A 26,627-nucleotide genomic window follows, 5' to 3' on the forward strand; every position below is an offset into this window, starting at 1 on the left:
AAAGTGGTATAGAATAGGACAATGGGGAGCAATAATAGGTTTTGATTAAATAACAGATAATAAAAGCATTGTTTAAGGACTATTAAACTGCCATATGTAATAGGATGCATATATAATTTGAACATCCCACAGTGTTTTGCACATTGTTTGCTCCTCACATAAATATTTGTAGGGTTTGAAGTAAACTCTGTTTTTACAGATATTTCTAAAAAAAACAAGTAACATGAAATATTTATTTTGGGTTATGGCAGTAATTACATGTGTTGATAACTGAATGAAATAAGCTTGTGTGCCTTTTGTTCAGATGAAATGACAGGTGGTCTTAATATGCTGTTGGAGAAAAGAAGTCAGGGCCTCCTCTGCTCAGTACAGCTGGTGTTGCACCCCCTTCATGGACCTTCTTGTTTTGTAGGTGAAGTGGCTTCAACCCTACCTTGAATGAGGCTTCTGTGTAGAAAAAGAAAACTGGTGCATACTTTCTCTAGTTAGAGTAGAATGGCCTTCCCATATGGACACCATGCAATGAAAAGCTTTATCAACTGCATAGGCCTTTAGTGAAATATTTATTGTATACAATTAAAATAAAAAAGAAGAAAGTATCAAGTGCTTGCTCATTTAAGCCTGTGCCTAGAGCATAGCAATTGCTATGGTATGTTCTCTTGTCTACTACTTGTGTGTAGAGTTTGGGGAAAACAGGTACACTGACATTCATAGGAGAATATCAAGTGGGAAATAGTTATGTAGCTTCAGCTCGTAGGAGAAGATAAAATTAGGAACATTATCACATTCTGCTGAATGTCTAGTTCTGACGACAAAAATGTACTTACCTTTTGAGATAGACAGACATAATCTGCCCTGCTCACAGACACCTGGCGTCATGCAGTATATCCCTTTGAAGATTTGAATTCACACTTTAAAATAATTAATGCATTAGTGGCGTCCTTGTGTGGTAGAAAACTTAGAATTTCCACCCTAAATAAAGAAGACAGCAGTTTAGGCCACCTGATCTAGAGCCTAAAGAAAATTAGGGGCAGTAGTGACACAGAAAACAGCTTTCCTTTCCTCAGTGTAAAAGGGATATTGAGGGTTTGGTTTCCTTAGTAATTGCGTTTCTCTCTGAAGTCTGGTCTGCTCTCCACCCATTTCTGCTCATAATATGGCTAGACCATGTTTATTCAACCTGTCATGGTAATGAGGATGACACATGATTTACCAACAGTTATTGGAGCCAGACAGGCTGATGTGACAATTCTGTGTATTTGGGTGGCTACTATTTTGTATTTTGTTATGTAACCTCAAATTTTGATCTGATTATTAGAGGAAGGGTGTATATTTTGAATATATCTAAGAATTATAAAATCTGGGACAATTACTGGAGGCAGCAAAGTAGCTGTGATATGTTTTCATATCTTGACAGACTCACTTAATGGGTTGTGAGAATAATAAACACACTGTACATTTACATCTGAAAGCCTCCCAAACCGCCACAAATAAAACCCATTGATTTTAAAACACTCTACATGTATCATTTCTTCCAGGGTTAGATTCCCATTTTGCAGAGTAGTAGGAGAGGAATTTGGGGGAGTTGTGCAGGGGTCTCATTCCTCATATGTATAGAGAGAAACTAATTAGAAATGGATTTGGAAAGATGTGAAATAAACATTGGGAAAATAAAACTTTATTTTTTAACTACAATAAATATCACATTTTCTTACAGTCTTACTAATAATCTAGTTAGTGGTTTTTAATGTTTTGGGTCACGATCATTTTTAGAATCTTGTGAAAGCTATGACCCCTTGCCCCAGAAAATTGCTCATGCCCACATCCTTACAAAAATTTTCATGAAATTTGGGCGGTGAGTGGGTAACGGATTTTGTTAAAGACTAGTGTCGTAAAGCATTTATTGAATGTAGTGAATTATCTTCTCATCTATGCCCTAGCTATGTTTGTGAAAAGAATCATGCAAATTTTGTTGTATAGAGCTTGCTTCTCTCAGAATTAAGTGGAACTCGACTGAGAAAGACTGTGAGTGAAACAAAACAAAAACCCTAATATATGATATGCTAAATTTACAGTCATCCTACTGCTTGAAAATAACATACAGATTTGAAATTAAATAATTATACGTTTCAAAGAAGGATCAATTTCCAGTATCTTCTTTTCCCCCTGATATTTTCACATTAGAATAAATCATGTTCAGTTTCACTGAAATGACTATTTACTTTGGCATCTTTGAGAACCATTGCATACTAGCTATAGATAATACTACCCTACATTCAATTTTTAAAATCCAGAATAATAGTGTAAAATAAACCCTATTGACAAAAGCTAAGAAGTTTTAAAATAATGTGTTACTTTGTAAAGGGCCCCTTTCTGCTTCCACACATCTTTGTTTTCTTGCCCAACAGACTACACATCCGCTTATTCAAGTGATTGGTAGATATGATGTTATTGTCAGTTTGAGATGCCAACTGGACGTCTGATGAACTTCATTCTCTTGAGGGCTTCTAGGAAGCCCCAGCACAGGTAGTTTTTGCAGTACCTCATCTTGCCTGGTGGACAGAATGGCTACCATCTCAGTTATTTCACAGGGAAGCCCACAAGGGGCTGAAGCAGCAATTTCTAGCTTATTCCCCTCTCCTCGACTCTTTGATGCTCCATTCCTGGTAGGAAACATGATATGTCGTTACCCTGGTCAGTCAACTCTGGGCTAAATTGGGGTCCTAAGATTTGTGATTGTGCAGGGTGACACTTCTTTTCATTTAGATGAGTGTGCAAATCCAAGACTGATGTGCTTATAGAGGCACATGATTGATGATCAGAACAACTGGCCTGGGCCACATTTGCGGTATGGGTGGTGGCTGCTGTCCTCTTGGAGAGGAGGGAAAACCATATGGAGAAGAGGTGGTGATGACAGTAGTAGATTAGATGTGAGGCTTGTCATTCTGATTAGTGGGAGAAACTTGAAGGTCAACTTCCAGAGAGGGGATTTCTACACTCTGATGTCCTGTAGGTACCAATTATTTGGCTTCCCTGTAGCTAAGTGCATTCATTCTCTGGAGTTTCCCACCCTTGCCTAGTCAGAGAAGAGAATCCAGCCCTCCCATAGCAGTAGCCCCTGCGTGTGCCACTGATGTCCTTGGTTAAATTCTGTTTCAGAAGGTCATGTAGCATGGCCTGTTTTAGCAAGATACTCAAAATAAGGTTGAGAGCTTCAAGTGATAAATCTGGGCTCTGAAATATTGACTCATGCAATGGCTGAGCTGCCACTGGATTTTATTTTAAAGCCTCCTCAATCAAAATGTTCCCGTTTGCATTTCTCAAGTTCCCTTTCAAAGCAAGCTCAGAACATATAGTCATGTTTGCAATTACCTTTGAGTCTTAGTCCATCATTCTCTCATAATTTCCTCATTTTTATGTCTTCGTATCCTTTCCTCTCTGACTCTGGTGATTTCCCCCACTTCCACTAAGAAGTCACTGCTGAGGGCTGTGTTCCTGCCCCACCTCCTTCCCCACCCACTCCACCTTGGATTTTTTCCCTCACTTTCTCTTCCTTACCTTAAAGCTTTCATTACGTCCCTCCCTGACTATGATTTCTTTCTCCCCTCACTACCTCTGCCCTTTGTAGTACTATAAATAAAAACATAAAGCATGATACAATGAACACACTGTCCTCTCTGCTGAGCTTAAGAAGCAGAGCATCCATCACCAGTTTTGTTCAATTCCTATCCCATTATATCCCCTGCACCTCTGCCCAGAGGTAACTGCCGTCTTACATTCTATTCACATCCTATTCCGATTGCCCAGGGCAGGAGGAAGAATGCTCTCCATGGTTCTCAGCCTTTCCAATGGCATCTTCTCCTGGCTGCTGAGACTAGCCTGGGCTGGACCACCAGGGGGCTGAAATGAGGATGACCCTACTGAAGCCAGGGTCGGGGAGGGCAAGGGAGAGCAGGGAAGGGTAGCTTTCACTACACAACATGGATGCACTGCCCCCCTCCCACTTCGAGAGTCATATTTTTATTCACAGGATCTTTCCTGACCTCTTTGACATATTAGAATAGGAAAATGTTCTGTGTCCAGTTGAACTTGGGGGTTCAGTGATTGGTTCTATGCTTAAAAGGACTTTATGCGGCCGTACATTCACTTCTATCTTTTCTTCCTATTGCCCTTTTCTCTTGGATAGAGAAATTCCACTATACATTGAAATGTATTTTTATGTCAAGGGTTATCTGTATCTTTCAATTTAAGTATATTCGTGTCAAAGCTAGGTAGTGTGTTATTATACGCTCTGCTTCTCAGTATGTTTGAAATATTTCACATACACTCAAGAGCTTAGGCCAGAGGCATACAGACCTGAGCTAGGCCCAGCACAGCCACTTGCTGGTTGGGTGACCTTAAGCAAATTACTTAGATTTTGTCAGCCTTGGTTTTTAATATGTAAAAATGGGGATAACAATAGTACTACCTCTCAAAGCCAAAGCTGTTTATGAAGTGAGATAATGCAGGTAAAGTGCTTATTGCATGGCCTCGCATACAGCACTTAATAAAGGTTAGATATAGTAACATAGGATTTTGAGTTTATTGTAGAACATTGAGTTGACATATAATTTATTTGAAGCCCTGATTTTAGGATGGAACGTTAGGTTTGAAGGCTGTGTGGTTAGTATTGCAGCTCAGAAAAGAGGCATAAGAGAAAGAAGAAACATTCTCTTAAAGTATAAGCATAGAGAAAACATTCTTCTGACCCAAGAACTTGTGAAGTGGCTCCTGGAGGAGGTGTTATCTATGAAATGTCACACTGCTGCAGGGGAGGTTGGAACCCCCACATCCCATAGACCTGTTCTTACTTCTGGTCCACTCTGTAACGCATGTCATAAACGTGCCTACAGTTTTCTGTGGAGGGGCTGTCACCATGCTATCTGTCAGATCTTTTTCCTCCTCATAGACGGAATGTGATTAAATATGTCATTAATCTCCACAGGGCAGGTCAGAAGCCCTAAACTTAGGATCCTAAAAATAGTTAAAAGCACAGAGTTCTCAAAATAAGCTGTGCAGTTTGATCAGAAAGAAAAAAGATTGAAAAGCAAAATACGTATTATTTACTCTGTCGGTGATTGCTACACCATTGATTTTCCTTGAGTTGTGGATTGAATAGCTTCAGTTCCCAGTCTGGAATACAGAGGGAACGATACCTCTTTTATTTAAAAAAAAGAAAACAAACAGAATTGAGGTCATATTGTATATTAATTTTGTGTTCTACTTTTTTCTTCAAAAAATTTTACAATTAAAATGATAATAATGATTATAACACCTACTTCATGACAATGGTTTTCCATTCACAGGTTTCACATTCTTTCTCAGTTCATATTCAGAAAAACCTGGTATTTATAGGTTTTAATTACATTTCTCATTAAGAGAGACTTAGTTTTTCTAATAAATTCCATAAATGTGTTCTTTCTTACTACACTAATTATGAAGAATCTGTGAAGGATTTTAAATTGATCAGGCAGATAATGGTAAAATTGTTTATTACATATTTCCTTGCTTCTCAATGCTGTTGCAGTGGTGGAAACATTCTCACCAGAAAATATTGACATGTTTTGTTGTTGATTGATAAATACTTGCTCACAGTTTTGGGAAGTTTATCACAAAGTTCAATAATAGCTATTTTCAAACCCTTTAAAATTAATATTTGTGTATTGTAAATGAAATTGCAATGGTCTATATTATGGAATACTTACAAATATTTGAATATATGATTATGAAACACATAAACATTAACAAATGGCATATGAAATTATTGTGGGAAGTACCTTAGTATGAATGTCAAAGATGAATTTTTGTAAATTAATCCAGAGCATGCTAACATCTACCTCACACTAATTTCTCTCACAATGTTTCAACCAATTCCTCTCCATTTAACCTACGATTATGATTCTTTTATGTTGTTTAATACACACACACACACAGTCTTGTTTTCCCAGCACCTACCACCATGTTAAACTAATAACAGTGGTACAATGAATGAATCCTTCTTAACTAGCTGTGTAAGGGTGTTTTTCTATGTGCACTATTTTAGGGTATGAGTTAGGTCTTTGCTTTCAAACACTTGTGGTTTTCATTAACCCTTAGTTAACAGGCAGTTTTGTTTTACCAACATGCTGTTATTATAGTAAGGAGATAATTGCCATGAATAATTGCCATGAATAGTTTCTTCTCATTTTATCCCAGCATACTCCCCTCTCCCTCTCTTCCTCTCCTCCATCCCCCAATACTGAAAGATGCTTCCTTGGAAAGCCCTGAGACAGTGTCATGTAGTGGAAAGAATATCAGACTAAGGGTATAGAGAAATCTAGGTTATTTGGGTGTTTATTGACTTTCAACTCTGGGCTGTGGGAGATCAATGAGACTGGAGGAAGGAGACCAATGGAAGTCGGGGGAGAAACCATGAATACCTTCAAAAGTCAACTCAAAATATAAGTTTACACAGAATAAGCATAAAATGCATAGTCAGGCTATAGGTACTACAGGAGGTGGGAAATATTTTGTGAATTGGGGAGTTTTCTCATTTCTTTCTAAATAGATGAGAAATCCCTCCTACTATATAAGGCTCCAGGATTCCCTTAAAATATGTGGCCACGAGAAACATGGATACGAATTTATCTGTATACTACTTACATCTTTAAAAATCAGCAGTTCATACATTGCTAAGAGCTTTGCATTCATTCAAAACACAGAGATTGTTTCTTTAGTAAAGTAGTGCTCACCCTTTGGGACTAGGGATCTTCTCAGAAGTAGTAGTGTACACAGGAGATCACCAGTCATCAAGTGTCTGCAAAGATTTATTTTGAGTGTGTTCAGAAAACTGAATCTCTGCACTAATATCTACTGAAGCAAGTATTTTTAATGATTGATGGAGGAAGTAAACATTGATTAAGGCCAAAGAAAGATAAGATCTGTTCTTTTTCCCCGATTCCTCAGTCTTGCACAAATGTTATAAAAGTATATACATTTTGTAGATGCAAGTACATGTAAATTAAATTTATATATATGAAATTAAAAAATTGTATAAATACTTAAGGATCAGACTTCCTGATTTGTTACTGAGTAACTGAAGATAGTTCTGTTACTCAGTAAAAATGGGAAATGAAGTGAAGGTATTCACTGGCCCCGCCTTGCCCTCCTCCCCACTCTTTTCTCTCCTCTATGGTGCCATTGAAAGGACTTAATGCCCACTGGACTCCCCCACCCCAATACCAAAACCTGTTCTCAAGAAGGATCCAACTTCATTAGCACAAAGTCAAATCATTATATACCTGTCATGTTTTAAGCTATATCTCTAGTTTGGGCCTAAAAAGTTTTTGTCTTATCCAGAGGAATTTTCAGTTTTGACATCGGAGTGGGGACGTGTGACTTTCTTGGGGGGAAAAGTGTGTCTTTGACATGAGAGCACCTCGGGGAGCTCTCACTTCTCTATGTCTCAGACATGTCTTATTTATCAGGATCATAACCTCAGAAATACCCGTCGAAATTCATAAAAAGGAAGACTGAATGCTGAGTGAGCGTAAATGGGAAGAACAACATTTAATAGACATGCAGTTTTTTTAAAATTTGGAGTTTGAGCATTAAATTCTAAACTCTTTTGCTAGTGGTGATTGAGCAAATAGTGAGGTAGAATTATAAACAATAAAAATCATATGTCTTCCTTGAAATATGTTAAGAGGATGAGAGATATGTTAAGAGAAGGAAGAGAAAATTGTGAATGTGAGCTGGGCAGAATTATGAAGAGAAGAAGCTAATTGGAGATTATCTGGAAATAAACCGTCCACAGTACTCCCTGGGGAAATTAACTGCCAGATGAGAAGCATATTGTGAAAAACACAATGATTAACGTTATCTTTTAAGAACAGTTATGGGGATGATGGCAGTTATTTTAAATAAAAAAAAATGAACCAATGAATCTGAGAAGGATGAAAGAAAAATCCATATCATAAGCACTACCAGGGTAGACACACTGGAATTTTTTTTTGGTGAAACCAATTAAGCATATGTATATCCTATTAGTGCCTCTGATTATCAGAAGCACTTGGGAGATATTTTTAGAGGTTATGGGGAGAGAATAATCACCCCTGAAAAACTCTGAAAGTAATTTTTAAAATTCAGAGTAGAATTTTTAAAACGATTTTTGTTTGCCACTGAGTTGCTTGGAAAGTATTTGTGTCACAATCAAAAACCACTAGACTGATGGTCAAATAAATTTTAATTTTTTATAATTAAAAAATGTCCAATTACAGTTGATATACAATATTATATTAGTTTCAGGTGTACAGCATAGTGGTTAGTCATTTATATAACTTAAGAAGTGACCTCCCTAACAAGTCTGGTACCCACCTGACACCATACATGCTTATTACAATACTATTAACTATATTCCCTATACTGTACTTTACATCCCTGTGACTATTTTTGTAACTGGCAATTTGTACTCCTTAATCTCTTCACCTTTTTTTCCCACCCCTTTCCCCCCACAAATAAATTTTCATACTGGAAAATAAACTAGAAAAAGCCTGCATGGATATATAAAATGTTGACATGATATTAAATGTTTTGAGTCAAATTAAGTACTGGCCTTGATCATAGTGTGAAGATGAGGATGGTGGCGTCCTTTCTATATGCTTAGGAGTTTAGTAAATGTTTGCGCCGAGGGTGAATGTATGTCAGATAGGTACTAGATACAAGTACTGGCCTGGCAGTGTGGTCAGGCCAGCACAACTCTCATGGCTCCGCCTGTGGAGCTGACCACTTCAAGATGGAGTGTCTCTACTTATCCCCAAATTACCAGACTCTTCAGTAAAACCCTCATCCTCACACCAAACGTTCATGTCCCCAGAGAAACTCTTCTGCTGTATTCTGTGAAGGGCTTGTCTTTCTTCCCAAAATTTGCTGTGGTATTGTGTGCTCCGTGGAATCATGGAAATCTTTTGTTTGGTGAGAGAATCTCTAGTTCAAAAATATGTCTGCAAGTCCTCTTGCACTGACCTTGAACTTTGGGAAAGACCAAAGAAGTGCAAATCTGTGGTACAGATCTCAAGGAAGTGGGTGCCCGTACCTCTCGCAGTCCCTTGGAGGCTGTTTCTTCTTCTGAGTGTCATAGGTGTCACTTCTGTGGATGAGGCTTCCAGAAGGGGATGCTTTTATTTCTTTGCTGAAATCTGTGGAGGCCACTGGGCCAGCGTTAGCGACAGCAGCGGTCAGTGCTCCGTGGCTGTGGTTGCAGTTCCATGTGAGACATTGAGAATTGCTGCACACTTTGTGTACATGTTGTCGGAATGTCACTTTGGCGCAAGGGCTGCCGTACTATCAGAAAGATGAGTAATAAGTGGCTGGCAGCTAGTGGTGTTTAACCAGGTCCATACAGAAGTGTCACCTCTGCAACTTGTAAAAGAAGGAAAAAAAAGAGAGAAGAAAAGTCACCTGCCTGCTGTGCGGAGATTTGGGGATTGAGGTCTGAAGTTTGAGCAAACTGAAAAAAAAAAAAAATCTATAAGTGATTGTGACATGTACTCTCATTGAATTGCTGGAATATTTATTTACATCAGTAACCAGAAATTTATTTCTTTTCTCCATAGCAGTTATAATAGGGTACTGCCGTTACTTTAGTAGCCCTAGAAGCACCAGTGCTATTTGACGAAATTGTGGAAAGCATGTTGGGTGGCAAAAGCAGAGAATCATGAGGCATTCAGTCAGCTTCTCTTTAAGGAAAGAAGGGAAACTGAAATAAATGGCCAACGACAACAATAGCAACCCCTGAAAAGTGATATCCCCAAACTAGGAATCTTCTCTGGAGGATGTGTGTTTGTTATGTTGTCAGTTAATTGGACAAAGAAGTAACGGCAGGGAGCTGCAGTGGGAGGGAACCCTTTGAAGAGTTCATAAAAGTAGGTGCTATTTGATAGTAGGGCTAGTGAGATCCAGAAGGGCCTCCCTTAATTATGAATGGCAATAGTCATTAGCAGGATATTGAACTGCTCTGCAGTGACTGAAATTTCATTCAAGTTTCCTTTCCCTTCTGTTGGTTTCCTTCCGCTTTGTTGGAGGAGGTCCCTGGCCATCAGCTACACGGACTTGGAATTCAAATGTTGAAAAGCATATAAAAACCCAGGATTTTCCTTGGTGTATTAATCTGTCTAGTTAAGAAAGACTTTTTTATTATTGTTTCTTTCCCAAAGAAGCAGGCAATTAGATATAAAATGAAAGAAAAAATCCCTACATGATTGCCTTCTGGCCAGAAGTGTGACCTGCTGCCACAGAAACATCTCTGATCAGAGAAGTGATGACAAAGCATAGTTCTGATAAAGCAGGGTTCTTTGCCACACGCCTAAGCTTTAATCTCCCCCTTCCTGCCCCCGAGGGAATTCCATCTAGCATTGTCAACCATGTCAATTTTACGGGAATGTCTTGAAACATCTGTAAAATACTGATTAAAATAGACACTGTGGTACTATGAAAGAAACGTGTTGTCTTTACTGTGTCTCTATCGTATTCCTAGGGTTGCATTTGCAGTTTTATTTAAAGCAGATATGCTATTTTAGTCTCTGCTAGGAACCCCTGCTAGATGAAGGTGAATGCTTTGGTCATGCTGGTCTGGAAGGATGGGCTCCCCGAAACTGCTGGTCCCATTCTGTCATGGAAGAGTCATTCTTTTGGGGTGCAGAAAACAAATGAAATGTTTCTGAAATGTTTGTGGTGTCCCTCAGAGAAAAAAGAAACTGGCAGAAATACAGCCAGAGAAGACCACTGTGAAAAACAGTGAAAGGGAGAAGAGCAGCAGAAGAGAAACCACATGGAAGCCACAGAGCCCTCTGTGTCCGTCTGATGGCAGAAATTAGGATGTAGGACACCACTTAATTAACTCATTTGTTGTGACATTCGATACATCCAAATGAATATTTCCATCTGCTGACTATGGTGTTCGAGTTTACCCCACGAGCTCAAAAAAATCTTTTCTCTTTACTGCAGACTTTGAGTGTATATATGCATAAAATAGTCAAAATATCAACTTTTTATTTTTTTGTGGATATTTGACACATTTTGGAAAAAAACCTTGAAATTAGTTAATGCAGTGAAGGGGTTAAGAAGCTTTTATTATCTCTTTCATCATGCTTCTCAGTGCGTCTGCCTCCCACCAGGCTCCCACCAGGCTCCCCATCAGGGTGAGACAGTCCCCACCCTTTCTCCACAGCACACCCACTGCTGCAGCTGCTCTGTCTTCACAAGGACGCCTCCTCTCCAGGGAGTACCCTCTCAACATTCCGTCCTCCTTCTTCCCTGCCAAGTGGATGTAGGTACATTGGATGGTTTTCCTTTTCTCTGTGAATACCTTTTGTCTTTATTGTCTGCCCTATACAAAGAGGACTGACTATAAAACAGTTCCCATTTTCTAACCCTCTGCACAATGTATCCCTTTATTTATTCTGGTTTCCCCCAGCCTTCATTTTGTTCTATTCACTTATTGTTACTTGTGTAGATGCCCTGCCTCCCCAGTTAGATTATAAGGTTGCTGTGGACAGGATTGGTTCCTTCTATCTGTCTTTTGTGCCTCTCCCCAGGGTTAGGGTGATGTATAGTGCAGTGTTTGTGTAACTTAGCTTGGGTTCTCTAGAAAACAGAGTCTGAGGCAAAACATACGTGGGAAGGCTTCTATGAGGAGGAACAGTTCCAGCACAGCTATACTGAGGGAATAAGGGAAGCAAGACGCTACAAGAGAACCTGTTCCCACGCTGCCCGTGGCTTCTCAAGAAAGCACAGCTCGTTGCTCTGTGACATACATGTTCTTGCAGACAGCCTTTGGAACCACTGAACTTCACAACACTTTGTCACAGGGAGGAAAGGCAAGGTTACCCCATTGAGCTTTAAGTCCCTGTTTCCATCACCTCTGGTGAGCTTGCGGGGAAGCCAGATCCTATCCGCGGCAGCATGGTGCTTCATGGGAACCGTGAAGTGATGGAAGGAGCCAGAGCCTCCACGGGACCAGTCAAGGTTGGCTAGGGCGCCAGAGCTGCTGTCGCTCATGCCACATGCTCATGACAGAGGTTGAGCCAGAGTCATCACCCCCAGGGAGACGGAGACAGCGGGTAGCATTGGAGCCAAGGTGGCAGCAGGGCCAGGGACTTTACATGGAGCAAGCAGCCAGAGGAACAGTGTGGGGGAGGGGAAGACCAAGGTGGAAAAGCATATAAGTTGGGTCCAATACAGCACCCAATAAATAGATATTGGCTGAACAACCAAATATAATAAATGATTAATGAATGTTTACTCACTTCTCTTGGTTAATGCTTCCTATGTGTTTACCATACCAGTATTATTAGGAGACACAAAGGGAGATTTAAGAGTCAAGACAAATTAGATACATAAGTGTTGAGAGATCACAGTAGATAGAAGAAGAAGAAAAATGTGTTAGATCAAGGGAAGTAATCAAGGACGGCTTCCTGCAAAGGTGAGTATTGAGTTGTCTTTTGAAGGCTGTAATTGGAAGGACTGATACAGAGTCAGGCATTGTCTGCAGAGGTCTCTCAGAGTCATAGAATCTGAGCAAAACGACACGTTTGCGGGTAGATTTTAGACATCTGTTGTGATTGTTCAGCTTTCTTTTTTTTTTTTTAAAAAATGTAATGTTCTAGAAAATTGCTATTTATACTTTGGCTTATACTCCAAACTTTGACAAAACCCAAAGATGTTTATTGCCTTTGAGACTGGAAAAGTTAAAATTAATGGCAGCTAGTATTATCAAAGAGGTAGAGAAACAGTTTTCTTACACATTTTTATAAGTGTGTAAACTATCACAGCCTTTTTAGAGATCATTTCAGTATTTTTTTATCAAAATTTGAAATACAAATAAATTATTGACCCAAAAATTCCATCTCTTTGTAATTTATATATATGTATATATTTACAAGATCATCCATTGCTTTGTTTTGTTTCTAATAGTGACAATGAGTTCAATGAAATATCTATCAGCAATGGAATGGATAACCAACTAAGACACGTCATGTGTGTCTGTTAAAAGATGTAGACCCCCATATGTACTGGTGTGGAAGGACCGCAAAACACATTGTTGCGTTGAAAATGAAGTTGTAAAAGAACATATATAGTATCACCCAGTGATATAAGACACAACAAAGAGCCAAAAAAAAAAAAAAAAGAGTTCCAACTTAAGAATTGGGACATGAAGGGACTTTCTCTTTTTATCTGTTTACTTCTGCATGTATTCCCTTGTCTAAATTTTAAGGGGAAAAACCCTCAAAGGTACCATCCTTTAAATAAGAACCAAAGTTCATCTCCCAGAAAGGGTCAGAGGAAATTTTCATGTTAATGCCAAAGAATGAAAAAGAAAAAAAAAGGAAAGATAGTTGGGAAGAAGCCACAGGTAGCTCTGTACCAGTGACATTTCACAGAACATTTAGGATGAGGAATTCTTTTTCATGAATTGAAGAAAAACAAATGCCAACTCATTAAAAAAGGCCTTTTATAGACTGAAGTAATAGAAAATTGGGAAATAGTATCAAAAACAAAATAATTCAATTCACTGTGGAAGGAAAAAAAATTTTCATAGACTAGTACTGGAAACAATGAAATTTTGATTTTACTGTGCAGATTAACAAGTTTTATGTGAACGAAATGGAAGATTTTATACAAACTGTTTTGTTCTAAGGATGGCATTGCAAATGAGGTATTCTTCTTTTCTTATTCTAACTTAAATACTGACCCTAGGTAGAACTAACATAGGAGAGAAAATCAGTTTCAAAGATTGTAGGACCCCTTATTTCACTGCTCCTGATGGGGGCTCAAACATGTAGCCCCTTCTTCCACACTTGCTGTGACAGGGGAATCATCCCCAGGAGTTGACCTGTTCTTTCCTTGGGCAGCTCTGCTTGTTACAAAGTTCTTAGTACTCTATCTAAGTAAAAGCTACCTCTAATACACATTAGAATGAACTTTAAAAATTGATCAAGGCCCAGCCCCCTCTCTAGGCCAGTGAAACCCCGGGAAATGGGGCCCAGGCAGCAGCATGTTTCCTCACGTGCCCAGGGAGTGTCATGGGCAGAGGGGATTGCCAAATACTAGACGCCTGGAGGCCCATCATATTTTAAAAGCGCACTCTCATGTTCCACGTCCATCTCTTCTCCAAGAAAATCAGCCTCCAGTCTTCATGTGAAATGGCTTGTAATGTTTTAAAGGTCTGTGTGATGAATATCAGTTTATTCTGAAATCATTGTAACAGGGCTTTTCTTTATTTAGTGAAACACAGTTGTAGTGACAAGAATCAGATTACAAGGGAACAGACCAAAATTTAATCATGGTCTATTTAGTATACACACATGGGCTTATATTTTTGTATCTATACTTTAAGAAAGTTTGACAACTTGAAATTCAAGGTCTCCCAGCTTCTTGGAGACTGGAGTGACCTGAGAGACAGCGTCAGGGGTGAAAATGAAATTGAAGAGCGCTGCAGGCATGGATCTACAGAGGCAAACTGTGGGTGTCAGACAGATGGGGGCCTGGGGAGGCAGTGTGGAGAGGAGCCCTAGTTTTTAGGATAAGTGTAGCTGTCTATGGCAGACTGTCAGTAGGAGGGAGCTGTGAAACGCACTCAGCTGGTTGTTGAGAGTAAGTTGCAAGTTGCTTTTACTTTTTTTTTCCTTTAAGGGATATAAAATATTTCATCCATTTTTGCTGAGGTAAAAACAAGTTCAATATTGCTTCATTTTAGCCGAAGTGGTGATAGTGGTTTGGAAATCAAACGTTCTCCCAGTTTATATTTCTCTTAATACTCTGCACACATGCACCCTAACCTTACTCGTGAATTCCTGCTTGGCGCTCATTCATTGCTCTGACTAACGGGGTCGTGTTCCGCTGGGGCAGGCTGCGGCTCCTCAGCCACCTTTGCTACCTGGTCAGGGGTTCCACATGCTGCCTCACTACAGGCAGCTCTCTGGACATGTCCCATTTCTCGTTCCCCACCCAGAGTGCTTCGGTTTCTGTGGTTTCCGTTTGTGGTGTCTTATGGAGGGTGGTGACAAGGAACTGAGAAGCGCCATGCCTGTGACTGCCACAGTTCTGTCCCCGCCACCACACAGTTAACTCAAGCAAATCATTTCCACTTCTTTTCTTCCCATCCCTTTCAGAGAGTGCTCAGCCTTGGTGAGTAAAGAAACCCTGGGCTCTATGGCCCCTTTCCAGCTGGGTGCAGTTCCATACTACACTCAAAGCCAATACCAATTATGTTCAAAGTTTCTTGTTAATAACAGAGTGAAGACATGTGAGCAAATATTGAATATTAATTTTCTCTAATAAGAGGACTAGGCAACTTTATTATGGACGTGAAGATGTGTTGGTATCTGCAGATGGAGTGCGGGCATAGAGGCTCAAACGGCAGGAGGGGTGATGGTGCCTGCTGGCAGGAAGCTCCCAGTTTTCTGGGACAGCTTTCCCCACATTCTTGCTAAAAAGCCTGTGCCCAGCTCAATGGCTTGTCAAACAAGAGCAAAGCCTCCTGAATTTGAACCAGTCTCAGGAGACTCTGTGGTTGCTCTGTGGTGCCACAACACGTTCATCTCTCCATGTCCTGTGTTTAGTTCTCCCTGGCAAAATCGACGTTTACACCAGGTTGTGAAGTAAGCTAGTTTACATCCACTTAGGAGAATGTTGTACTCTTAAAAAGTAGCAGTTCCACACACACACATGGTCTGTGATCTGCTAAAACAGTACCTGGTACACAACAGGCTTCTTAAAGTTTGATTAATGAATTATTACAAACTGTTAAAGCAAAACTCTACATTTCTTTGCTGGGTAGCACTTTTTAAAAGAGCAGATTTGTTATTTGTACTTGAAAATGATAAAATGACTTCTTTAAAAATATTCTCTTAACAATTTCATATCAATTATATGAATTTATCAGTTAATTTAAATTTGGGAAGATTCATTATATATTAGACCAGTGGTTCTTGAATTCACATTAGGAGCCTGACCCAAGATCAGCTAAATCAGAATCTCAGGTGTGAGAATTGGGCACCTGGGGTCTTACATTTTTAACAGCTTTATTAAGGTGTAATTGACATACAAAGACTGCACCTATTTATAACGAGCAGTCTGATAAATTTTGACCACCTGTGAAACCATCACCACAATCAAGATACCATGTTTTCCTGAAAATAAGACCTAGCCGGACCATCAGCTCTAATGCATCTTTTGGAGCAAAAATTAATATAAGACCCAGGATTATATTATATTATATTATATTATATTATATTATATTATACCACGTCTTATATTACATTATGTAAGACCTGGTCTTATTTTACTATATATTAATTTTTGCTCCAAAAGATGCAGTAGAGCTGATGGTCCAGCTAGGTCTTATTTTCAGGGAAACATGGTATGTGCACAAATCATCTGTGCACTACCTGAGCACCAGCAGGATTGAGAACTTCTACAGTGGAGACTCAGAATCATGAGCTGCTTGAGGCATGTCATTTGTAACTGTTTTTCTCATCTAATATTAATAATAATAACACCAATGAAAATAGTTATTAATAATTTCACAGTCTAGCCCTTTGTTTCTTTTGAGAAAAATATGTCTCTTTTTTGAGGTATAATGTGACCATGTTAAGAAGAAACATTATCATTTTTTATATCAGGCTGTCTAACATTATTTCCCCTAAACTCTCTGTCCTGGGAAATACTATCTCCACACATGGTCTGGGCCTGGGCACCAATTTGTGCATCTGTCCTGCTCTGATATGTTCATTGGAAAATTCAAGCTTTTAACAATAACCTGAGTTAAGAGTCAGCCAGTGCCACTTGATCACATGATCACATGTAAAGGAACAGACGACGCATTGCCAAAGTACAGATGTGTGGCAACCACAGGGCTGCGATGGGAAAAGGTGGGAACCAGGTGGGACGTGTGCTCGTGCTGCTCTGAGCAGGCACCAGCCTGAAATCCTCTCGATTCAATTGACCACAGATCCCGATGAGGGGAATGGAACTTCAGAATTGAATAATGCTCTACATGTTAACTGTGTCAGAATTTTGCTGGCTGTTTTTCAGCCAGTGCCAGTAAAATAGTACATCTTTAGAAAATGATATAAAAGAGTCAGCCAAATGGAATAGCATTAATAGCTAAGATTAGGAAACTGGTTAAATGAATATGATTTTTCAATATGGTAAAATATTATACAGCCACTAAAAATGATTTTGTAGAATATTTGGGGAAATGTTCATTTTATATTGTTAAGTGAGAGCAGCAAGTTACTATAAGGTTGGTGCAAAAGTAATTGTAGTTTTTGCAGTTATTTTTAAAACCTTTTAAACTGCAGTTACTTTTGCACCAACCTAATAAACCCATGCACACTGTATGACACAACTTCTACTTTAAAAAATGTGCATGCAGACACACAGACATATAGGAAAAATAAAACATTTGTAGAACATACACCAAAACATTGACAATTTTTATTTCTGGTGGTGGAAGAAAACATTTGCTTTTCACTTTTTAATTTTTCTGTACTCTTCATATTTTAGAAAATGGAAACACTTTATCAGAAAAAAATAAACATTATTTAAAGTCAGCTGTAAAAGTTCCCCCAAATAAAAATAAAACCCTGTCTAAAACAATCCAGTCAAAATGAGGAACGAAGATAAAATTCATTAGCATTCCAGCTTCAAACGAGTGTGCATTACCCAGTAGGCACTCACTAAATGTTTTTTGAGTGATTTGAATAAGTGACCGGAGCTAAGCAAAATAAACCCCTGCTCAAGTTGGAACTGGTTCAGTTGCTTTTCAGAGTCATCAAAGCAATTTTGTTTTGTTTATTCCATTAAACTCAAGTTTGAGGTCGCAAGGCATTTGTATTACTATTGAAGTGTGTTGACATTTCATTTAATTTTGACTCCAACTATTTTTTAGGACTGGGCAGTATGCAAATAAACGGGTTTCTGCACATTGGCTGTTGCATTAGCTCCTGAAAACTCATTTCAGAAGCGCTTCAATCTAAAGGGTGTTCTCTCCAATGTGGGAGAAGACATGAAGTGAGTCCACACCCCTTGTATGTTGAGGTGGTTGAAGTGGCTGAAGTACAGCAGGAAGTCCTTAAATCCCTTACGTGTGCGCCTCTTCTTCCCAGCCCTCTGCGCTGGACCTTGGTCTGTCCACCGCTTTTGCCACCCTCAGCTTCCATCTCTTGGTGTCTCTCCTTATTGCGTCTGTCTTCCCAGCCTTCAGATGTGTAGAGATCTCTGGTTTCTCATCTCTGCTGCTCCCTGGAGTTAACACTGTATTTCTCCACTTTCTTTCCCTGCCAGCGTCTCAGTGAGTTTGTCAGTAGTCACTGCCTGGTCCCAGCCGCAGTCCTGTCTCTGTCCTCTGGACTTCACACACAGGTACCTCACAGCTTCCGTGGCAGTCCCGGGAGGCCAGGCCTATTCCTGTCTGACACGTTTCTCCCTCTACCTCAGAACTCCTAGTAGGAACACCGCAGGCTATGTGGGACGATTCCCGAGACTTCAGAGCATCCTGAGTTCAAGACCGTGGAAAGGTCTGCACAGGCCCCTGGCTTTTCCTGCCTGTGGGACATATTTCCACTAAAGACTCTCTGTTGTTATTTTTTTTCCCACATATACCTCATATCAAAAGTTAACTGCCTTTTCCAACATTAAAGTTTTATCTCTCATCTAGTGGTGTCCCCTCCTTTGTTTAATGACTTGTTTGCTTGTTGAATAATTTCAGCAGAAATAGAAGAGTAGCACAGAGTCAGACTGGGCTCGAATCCCATCTCTGACGTGCACAAGCTCTCTGATTAGGGGTGCGTCACAGGACTCGTCTGTGTGTCGTAGCTCCTGTGGAACTTTGATGGAACAGTGGCGCCCTCGGGGATTACGCCTGTAGGACTGGAAAAAGTACTGGCTGGGAAGCCCTTATCTGGGCATGAAGGTTACTCACTGAATGCTGGAAGCACTTCCTTTCATACTGGCTGCTTCTTTACATACCTGAAAACAGGTTCAGAATAAAGAAACTGCAGTGAGACGTGAGTGCCTAGTAGCTCACAAATGAGTGCGATTCAAGCTGGTGTCCCAGCAAACTCCCAGATCACACTTCATGAGCTTCCCGGCTGTCACTGTAAAATCACCCACCACAGATAACAAGGCCAAGTATGCCGAGTGTCTCCTCTCTCTGCTTTACTCAACCAGTGTGATTTGTCCAAAGACTTGGAAGTTACAGAAAACATACCTAATGAGTATTAAAGCTGTGGGGGTGGTGTTCAGATGCTGGAAGCTGTCAGTGCTGTCAAGCCACTCACAGCCATAGTTGTGGTGGAGGCAAAGGGAAGCATCACATTTCCTTCTTTTCTTAGAATTGCCATCTTTTCTCATCTCGGGTGCCAGTGTCTTATCACAGGATTTATGAGAAGAACAGTCTCACTGTTCTGGAAATGGTAGAAAATGTTCCAGAACTCTCTTAGCATTCTTCTAGCAACAAATCCAGTGACTTCCTCCACATTTCTTCTGGGTGGCACTGCTCTCGGGGTGTTTATCACTTTCTGCCACCTGCTAGTCATACAACTTTATGAGGACCAAACATATGCCAGCCAGTTACAAAAGTAACTGCATATGTGTGTTGGTTTGTAGTCATTTATCTGCGTAAACAACGGCCGCACCTGTGGGGTGGTGGGAGCAAGGTGGACCGAGAATCAGAAAGCTCGCCTCTGGGGTCCTGGCTTTGCCACTTCCTATCTGTGATGAATCACTGAGAAGATACCTGTTCTCCCTGAACCTTTATATTCATCTATAAAATGTCGAGAAAAATACTTGTTTTTCAGTTTTAAGTGAGATTACTCCTGTGAAAAACAAACCACAAAATGCAGTACAGCACAAAATGGTATTATGCCTCCTCTCTGTCTTTGAGCTGCCGAGTCTGTCATCTTGGTGTTTCTTGTGGCCCCCGGGGAAGTACCTTGCCCTTAGTGGTTCAAATAGTAATTGTTGAATGAACAGTTTAATAATTCAACACAGCTGAGAAAAAGAAGCAAGCCAAGAAGGCCTCTGTGTGGTCAGCAGACATGGCGTGGATTCCACCCATCCACTCATGTGTTTTCTTCCTGGACTGGCCCATGAGGCCTGACTTACCTCTGAAGCTTTCCAGTCTTGCTTTACACGGAGACAGCCCTAGGAAGACCAGAAGTATCCAATTAGAGGCAGTGAGGATGGGTTTGGTTGCCCCAGGCAGGCACACTGACCACCATGAGCAATTGGAATTTGATAGCTTGACAGAAAAACTAAGGAAAGCAGATACGAGAATTTAAAAAGCCCTTCAGTGTGGGGCTTTTTACTATAGGAGAGATCCCACGAGGCTTACTGAAAGCTAAGTTAGACAAAGCAGTTGAGATCTTTGGAGAACAATTTCACTTTGGCAGGAGTATACCAGATGACCTAAAATGACAGATTCTGCTAATTTCTATAATTGCTTCAGGGAAGGATGAAGTGAACGTGGCTCTGTTTTTGCATATGTTTCTCAAACATAACTTCTTGGTCTGCTGCACAGATAATTACTCTCACTACAAAGTTCGTGTTGCCAATTATCTCAACTATGACCTAATTTTCTCTAACGATGCTGCGACCTAATCCTTCTGGGTTTTGCAATCTCTCCCAAGTAAATGTTAAAACCTTTATCCAGCAAATGAATTGCTTGGTTATGTCAGTTTATGTAGCTATTTATGTCTTCAGGATGATTTGCAGTCAATTTGGAGAACTGGTAATTAGTAATTTTAAATAATGACTTTGACACTAAAATAAATTTCTTGTTATTTATTAACTATCTGTTTTTCACTGTTTTTTTATACCACTATTTGCTCTGAAATAGTTTCCAATTCAATGTTTTCATCATAGTATTGACATAATTCTAGATGGTATGCTTATTTAATGTGTAGGTAACATGAAGGTGAAAGGCATAACACATATTTTGGAAGGACAGAATTGAGAAGCCAAAAGTTTTGAGCAGGTTGGAATAATGAACCCCATTTTTAAAAGGTAAAATATTAATGGGGTGAAAATAAAGACTTCACTAACTTCTAACAAAAATACCTACAAAAAGATAAGGGAGACATTGTCAAGCTGATATTTGGCTATTAAAACTGCTGGTAAATGAGGTGGTATAATTTTAGTCCATATGTATTTGGCATTTGGGGCTGTAGAGAACAGAGATTCACTCAGAGCATGATAAGGAAGAGGGACTTACCACACAGCATCCCTGTCTGGATCTGGAAAGTGGGAAGCTATCAAGGTTCTCAGAAAATTATCTGATAGTTATAAGGCAAGGTCAGGGACTGACTCTACTCTCTCACAGTCTCTCTTCTGGCCTTTCTGCTTACCTCTGCATATTCAGTATGTTCTCTAACTCTGGATATCCAGCCCAAATCCAGAGAGAGCTGGCTTAATTGACTTGGCTGATTATCATCTCTTTTCGAGGGCAGAGACCTTTGCACAAAGTTACCTCATGGATCATCCACCAGACTCTGCGGGACGCCCTTGAGTCAGTCGCACCCCTGGTCCTATTGGTGGCCACCTCTGCTAAAACAGCAGTTTAGCCCTGCCTTTCAGAACAGTGGGCTGTGGTTGGGGAGGTTCACACGAGAATGCGAATGTGGACATGTCTTCAAGGGCCAGAATTGGGACGAAGAGAGATTCAATTCCAGACGTCTCCAAAAATGCTAAATAGTCCATAGGCAGATGAATTGTTTAATACGATGACCTTCCAGTCCTCTTCTGAGTCCCAACATTGTGGGTTTCTAAATGATTTTTTAATTTCTTCTCAGGAGTATCTAATGAAAACCATCTTTTCCACATTATTATTAGAATGAGCGATGAAGATAATTCTGCCACAGTATAATTAGGAATTGCCTAAGCCAGGTATCAGAAACAGTAATGCTTTTGTATTAACCTCTTAAATAAAATATTTCATATGTGGAATATTTGTAGATTAGATAGTATTGTAGTCAGTAAGAATGCTTTAAAGCAGGGGTGTCCAAACTTTTTTCAACATTTTTCACCAACGGCCATATTCGGTAAAATACACAAACAGCCGGGCCACTCACTCTAGGTGAAGTACGTATTGCCTCACCTGGTTTATTTAAGTAAACTAACTATATTTTTGGAATTTGCTGCGGGCCAATAAAAAGTGGATCGCAGGCCGCAGTTGGCCCGCGGGCCGCAGTTTGGACACCCCTGCTTTAAAGAAAGGAAATAATTTACATAGTGTAAATGTGATGGAGCGCCACGAATACTTCTCTAAGATGATTGAAGATGAGTGTAAGAACGTTTGGTAAATTTTTTCCAGATGAATTGTAAATGATGTTCCAGAGATTTGTGTTAGGCCTCTCAACTCCTATGTCACGATGAACTGAGTCGTTTAGGGCAGATTTACGTGATGACTCTTCTGATAGTTGCCTGAGTTGAAGTCTCCAAAATAGTGTAATTAAATCTCAACATTCAAACTCTACTACTTTGGAAGTATGTGTGTGTCTGTTCTGAAGGGGGAATAAACATCTTTCAATAAAATGTTAATCCTCTCCCAAACAATAGAAATTAGTTACTTAATCTGAGAAAACCTGAAAGCTCTGGGAAGACTCCAAGATGCTTCTGTTTCCACTCTCCAATGTAAGGATGTATTTGACAAAAGAAGATGAGAAATGCTGGGTGGAGTAGCCATGCCTCCTGCTACCTGTTAACTGTGTTTGCTCCAGCCATCATATGGATAGAAGAGAGATCAGCTCTGTTAAAATTCTAGTTCTACCATTCAGGAGAGAAGACTAAGCTCTCCTGACTTCAGTTTCCTCATTTATATATTGGGAATAATAATAATAGCACTGAGGTCGGAGAGTTCTTGTGAGGATGAAAACACTACCTAGTACAGTGTCCAGCTCATACGAAGTACTCAATAATTGAGCTACTTGGATTATTTTTTATCTTTATTATCCCTCAAGGGGTGGGAACCCTGAGGTTATGCTGTCCTCTGCCCAGAGAACCATGGCGTCTGTCCCTAATCACAGGTGTGGCTGCACGTCTCGCATCATTCCAGCCCAGCCTGAAAGAGTTATGTCCAGCCCCAGTTCATGATCTGACTTTCTCTTCTCCAGAAATCTTGATTCCATCCTGGAATTTGCTTGGACCTTGCAGAAGTCACTGTATCTCTCAGAGCCTTAGTCACTTCCTCGAGAAAATTGGGAAACTACTTAATATTATAGGGATTTAAAATTTTGGATACTATTCATTTAAATTGAATTGTTTAAAAAACAAACTCGAGTTAGGTGCGAAATGTGTAGAGAAGACAATGTTAGAGCCAGACGACTTTCTGACTTTTTTTCTTTTGAAAAATGGTCTGTGCTTGAGCTCCATCCAACTGAAATTCTGATTTAATTGGTCAGGGATTTCTTTGGCCTGGATGGGGCCAAACCGTCAATATTTTTAAAAAGCTCTGCCCCTCCCTCCCCTCAGTGGTGCTAATGTGCCCCAAGGTTGAGAAGCACTTAGCCAGGCCAAGGTCAGACTATGAGTGGCTGAGGCAGGTCTGGATCTCCCGTCGTATGCTCTTCTCACTACAGCCTGACCCCAAGTTCTGGTTTCAAAGAGGCTTTCTGAACAATCCTTTCTGTGATTTTCACATAAAAGGGACCTATTAAACACTCTATTCAAGCACTTCTGTTAGTTGGTTTCTGTTTAATTATGGTTTCATTCTGTGTAGTTCTCCCCTAACCTTGTGCTTGTTTTTCTGATTCCCAGATGCCTCTTTTCTCACTGCCTTCAAAGCCACCTCTAAAATGTAATTGCATTGCCGAGCTCTTCTCTGACATCGTCAACCTTGATCAAATACTTAGTTCTTCATTGTTTGTTCTTTTCCGTCTGTATTAGACTCTTCTCAGCTGCAGCCTGTGTGTTGATGTGATTGTAAAGCACAGTGTATTCCCATGGAGTATGAGAGTAGAATAAGATCAAGTGCCTATTTTCCTTTTTGATTTGTGTGCACGGTTGTTTCCTGCTATTAGGGGTCATTCAGGCTTCTATGCCAAAATGTAATTGGAATTATGTTACTTTTTTCATTACCTGTTGCCATTAGGTTGTTTAAAGTTTCTTAGACATTGATGTCCTTAAGTACAGTAATGCTTGGTTAAAATTAATCATGGAATTTAATACGTATCAAGTTCTCCTTGTCCATTGGAGTAGGATAATAGGATGAAATCTTAGGCTAATAGAATTAACTAACACAAAACAATTTTCACTGTTTTGTGTTTGTTTCCTTGACAGGAATCTTTGTGACATTCTTCCTCCGCAGCCCCCTTCCCTGTTTGCTGCAGACTTGGACCAACACTTCTCTCAGCTGTTGGCATCGTGCTGAGCACAGGACGGTTTCCAAAGTCAGAGAACTGTCAGGAGGCTCCTGACCTATGGATCTTCTGAAGGTGAGAGTAAATCAGTTCTCTCTTTGTCTTTAGAAATCTAAATTAGCTGTTCTGTCTTCCAAAATATACTTCTTAGGAAACAGTGAATAGAGGAATAGGTTATTGAAAATTCTCTATAAAGAACTGATAGTTTTTCAGGAGAATTTTTTAGTAGTTATGAAGGAAATCAACTGGCTATTTTGATCAAACAGAAATTTATTTGAAGTTGTAGCTCTGATCTTTGAAAATTGGGTTTGAACATGCATACACAGAACCACACCCCACCTTTAAAAAATCGTTAACATTTCTCAGAGAAATTTCTCATATACATCAGTCCTCCCTTATCTACAGGAGATATATTCCAAGACACCAGTGGATAGCGAAAACCTCAGATAGTACCGAACCTGATATATACTGTGTTTCTTCCTATACACAACATACCTTTTCACTAAAAGAAAGCACTTTATGGCTTCTCTTTGGCATATCTGAACTGCCAGCATCACTACTCTTGCACTTTGGAGGCATTATTAAGTAACACGGGTGACTTGAACACAAGCACTGAGATACAGTGACAGTCGATCTAATAACCAAGAGGCTACTAAGTGACTAATGGGCATGGATTTGCTGGACAAAAGGGTAATTGATGGCCTGGGAAAGATGGATGGGGATGGCTTGAGATTTCGTCATGCTACTGAGAACCACGTGAAATTTGAAACTTATGAATTGTTTATTGCTGGAATTTTGTGTTTAATATTTTTGGATCATAGTTGATTATGGGAAACTGAAACTGTGGAAGGTGAAACTGTGGAAGGTGAAACTGTGGATGAGGGGAGGCGCTACTGTATTTAGAGTCTCTATCAGCCTTCATATCTACCTTACCCTGTCTTTTAGGATAGTTTTGAGGATCAAACAATATAACTTATGTGAAAGCACATTGTAACCCATGAAACATTATTTGTATAAGTAAGAAAAACAATTATTATTTTCAAACATTTATAATCCTCCAAAATATTCTCATACCCTCCAATTTGTTTTCCTCCATAGTTTGATTCATTTTTAATTTGATTCAGTAAACTTTGCTAGGAGCTCAAGAAACAAAGGTGACAAGTCTTATCTTCAAGGAATATCTGTCAGATGCAAGAGAGACACATAAATAAATATGACCAACTCCAATACGGTAAAGGTATATTAAGAGTGCATTAAGGAATGGAAAAGGTGTCAAATGCAGCCTGCGGCCAGAGGGTTGTGTCTATAGAAGCTGTCTTCCTGGAGGAGGTGACCCCTGGCTTGGCCCTTGAGAGATGAACAGGAGTCAGCTTAGTAAAGAGCAGGATGAGGTGGAGGAGGGCATTACAGAAAGGAGCAGTGGGATAGGGGTGTGAAACCCACATGTGGAAGTAATAAGTTGTAATAAGTTGTGTGTGTGTGTGTGTGTGTGTGTGTGTGTGTGTGTGTGTAAGGGGTTTTTAGCTGGCAGTCATTGGCATTTTAGGTATGTTATCCTGGAGAGAGTGTAGAGAAAGAGCTGGAGGTGAGCAAGGTTGAAGAAAGGAAGATTCATTTTTCAGTGATATGAGGAAGAGTTGGGAGGGTTACAATTAGGGTAGAAACAGTGAGGAATAAAGGAAGAGAGAGAAATGAGAAAGAGCTAGAATGTGCTAAATTTGGTGATAGTTTGGATATTAGAAGTGAGAAAAATGTTAGAAATTGGGATTCTCAGGTGTCTGACTTGGGTACCTGAGAGCATGAGGATGCCATGAAGGGAATTTAGGAGGAAAGATGACTTATGCTTGAGGAGAACCCGACTTTGAGGTATGCATAGGACACTTAGATAGAAATGTCTATCAGGTAGCTGGAAGCATAAGTCTGGAGATTAGGGGAAGGTTTAAGGCTAGAAACATTGATTTTGGAGTTACAGGCAATACCGTGTTTCCCTGAAAATAAGACCTAACCGGACCATCAGCTCTACTGCGTCTTTTGGAGCAAAAATATAAGACCCTGTCTTATTTTAATATAATATAGGACCAGGTATAATATAATGTAATATAATACCGGGTCTTATATTAATTTTTGCTCCAAAAGATGCATTAGAGCTAATGGTCCAGCTAGGTCTTATTTTGGGGGAAACACGGTAGT

General features: G+C 39.8%; 1 protein-coding gene across 29 annotated transcripts in view; it reads left to right on the top strand.

Moving 5' to 3' along the window:
• The window catches only part of NRCAM (neuronal cell adhesion molecule), a 299,432-nt gene that overhangs the window by 41,018 nt on the left and 231,787 nt on the right, over nucleotides 1-26,627 (top strand). For 24 of the 29 annotated variants that reach the window (XM_074340544.1, XM_074340554.1, XM_074340548.1 and 21 more), the window contains exon 1: nucleotides 24,374-24,512. The exons of 2 other annotated variants lie outside the window; for them this stretch is intronic. The gene's annotated coding sequence lies outside the window, so the exon portion shown is untranslated. Of the gene's footprint in view, nucleotides 1-24,357; nucleotides 24,513-26,627 lie in introns of those variants that run through there. 3 more of the 29 variants (XM_074340564.1, XM_074340572.1, XM_074340573.1) reach the window with 2 other exon arrangements.

This window comes from Rhinolophus sinicus, linkage group LG09 (genome assembly GCF_036562045.2).
Source record: "Rhinolophus sinicus isolate RSC01 linkage group LG09, ASM3656204v1, whole genome shotgun sequence".
NCBI lineage: Eukaryota > Metazoa > Chordata > Mammalia > Chiroptera > Rhinolophidae > Rhinolophus > Rhinolophus sinicus.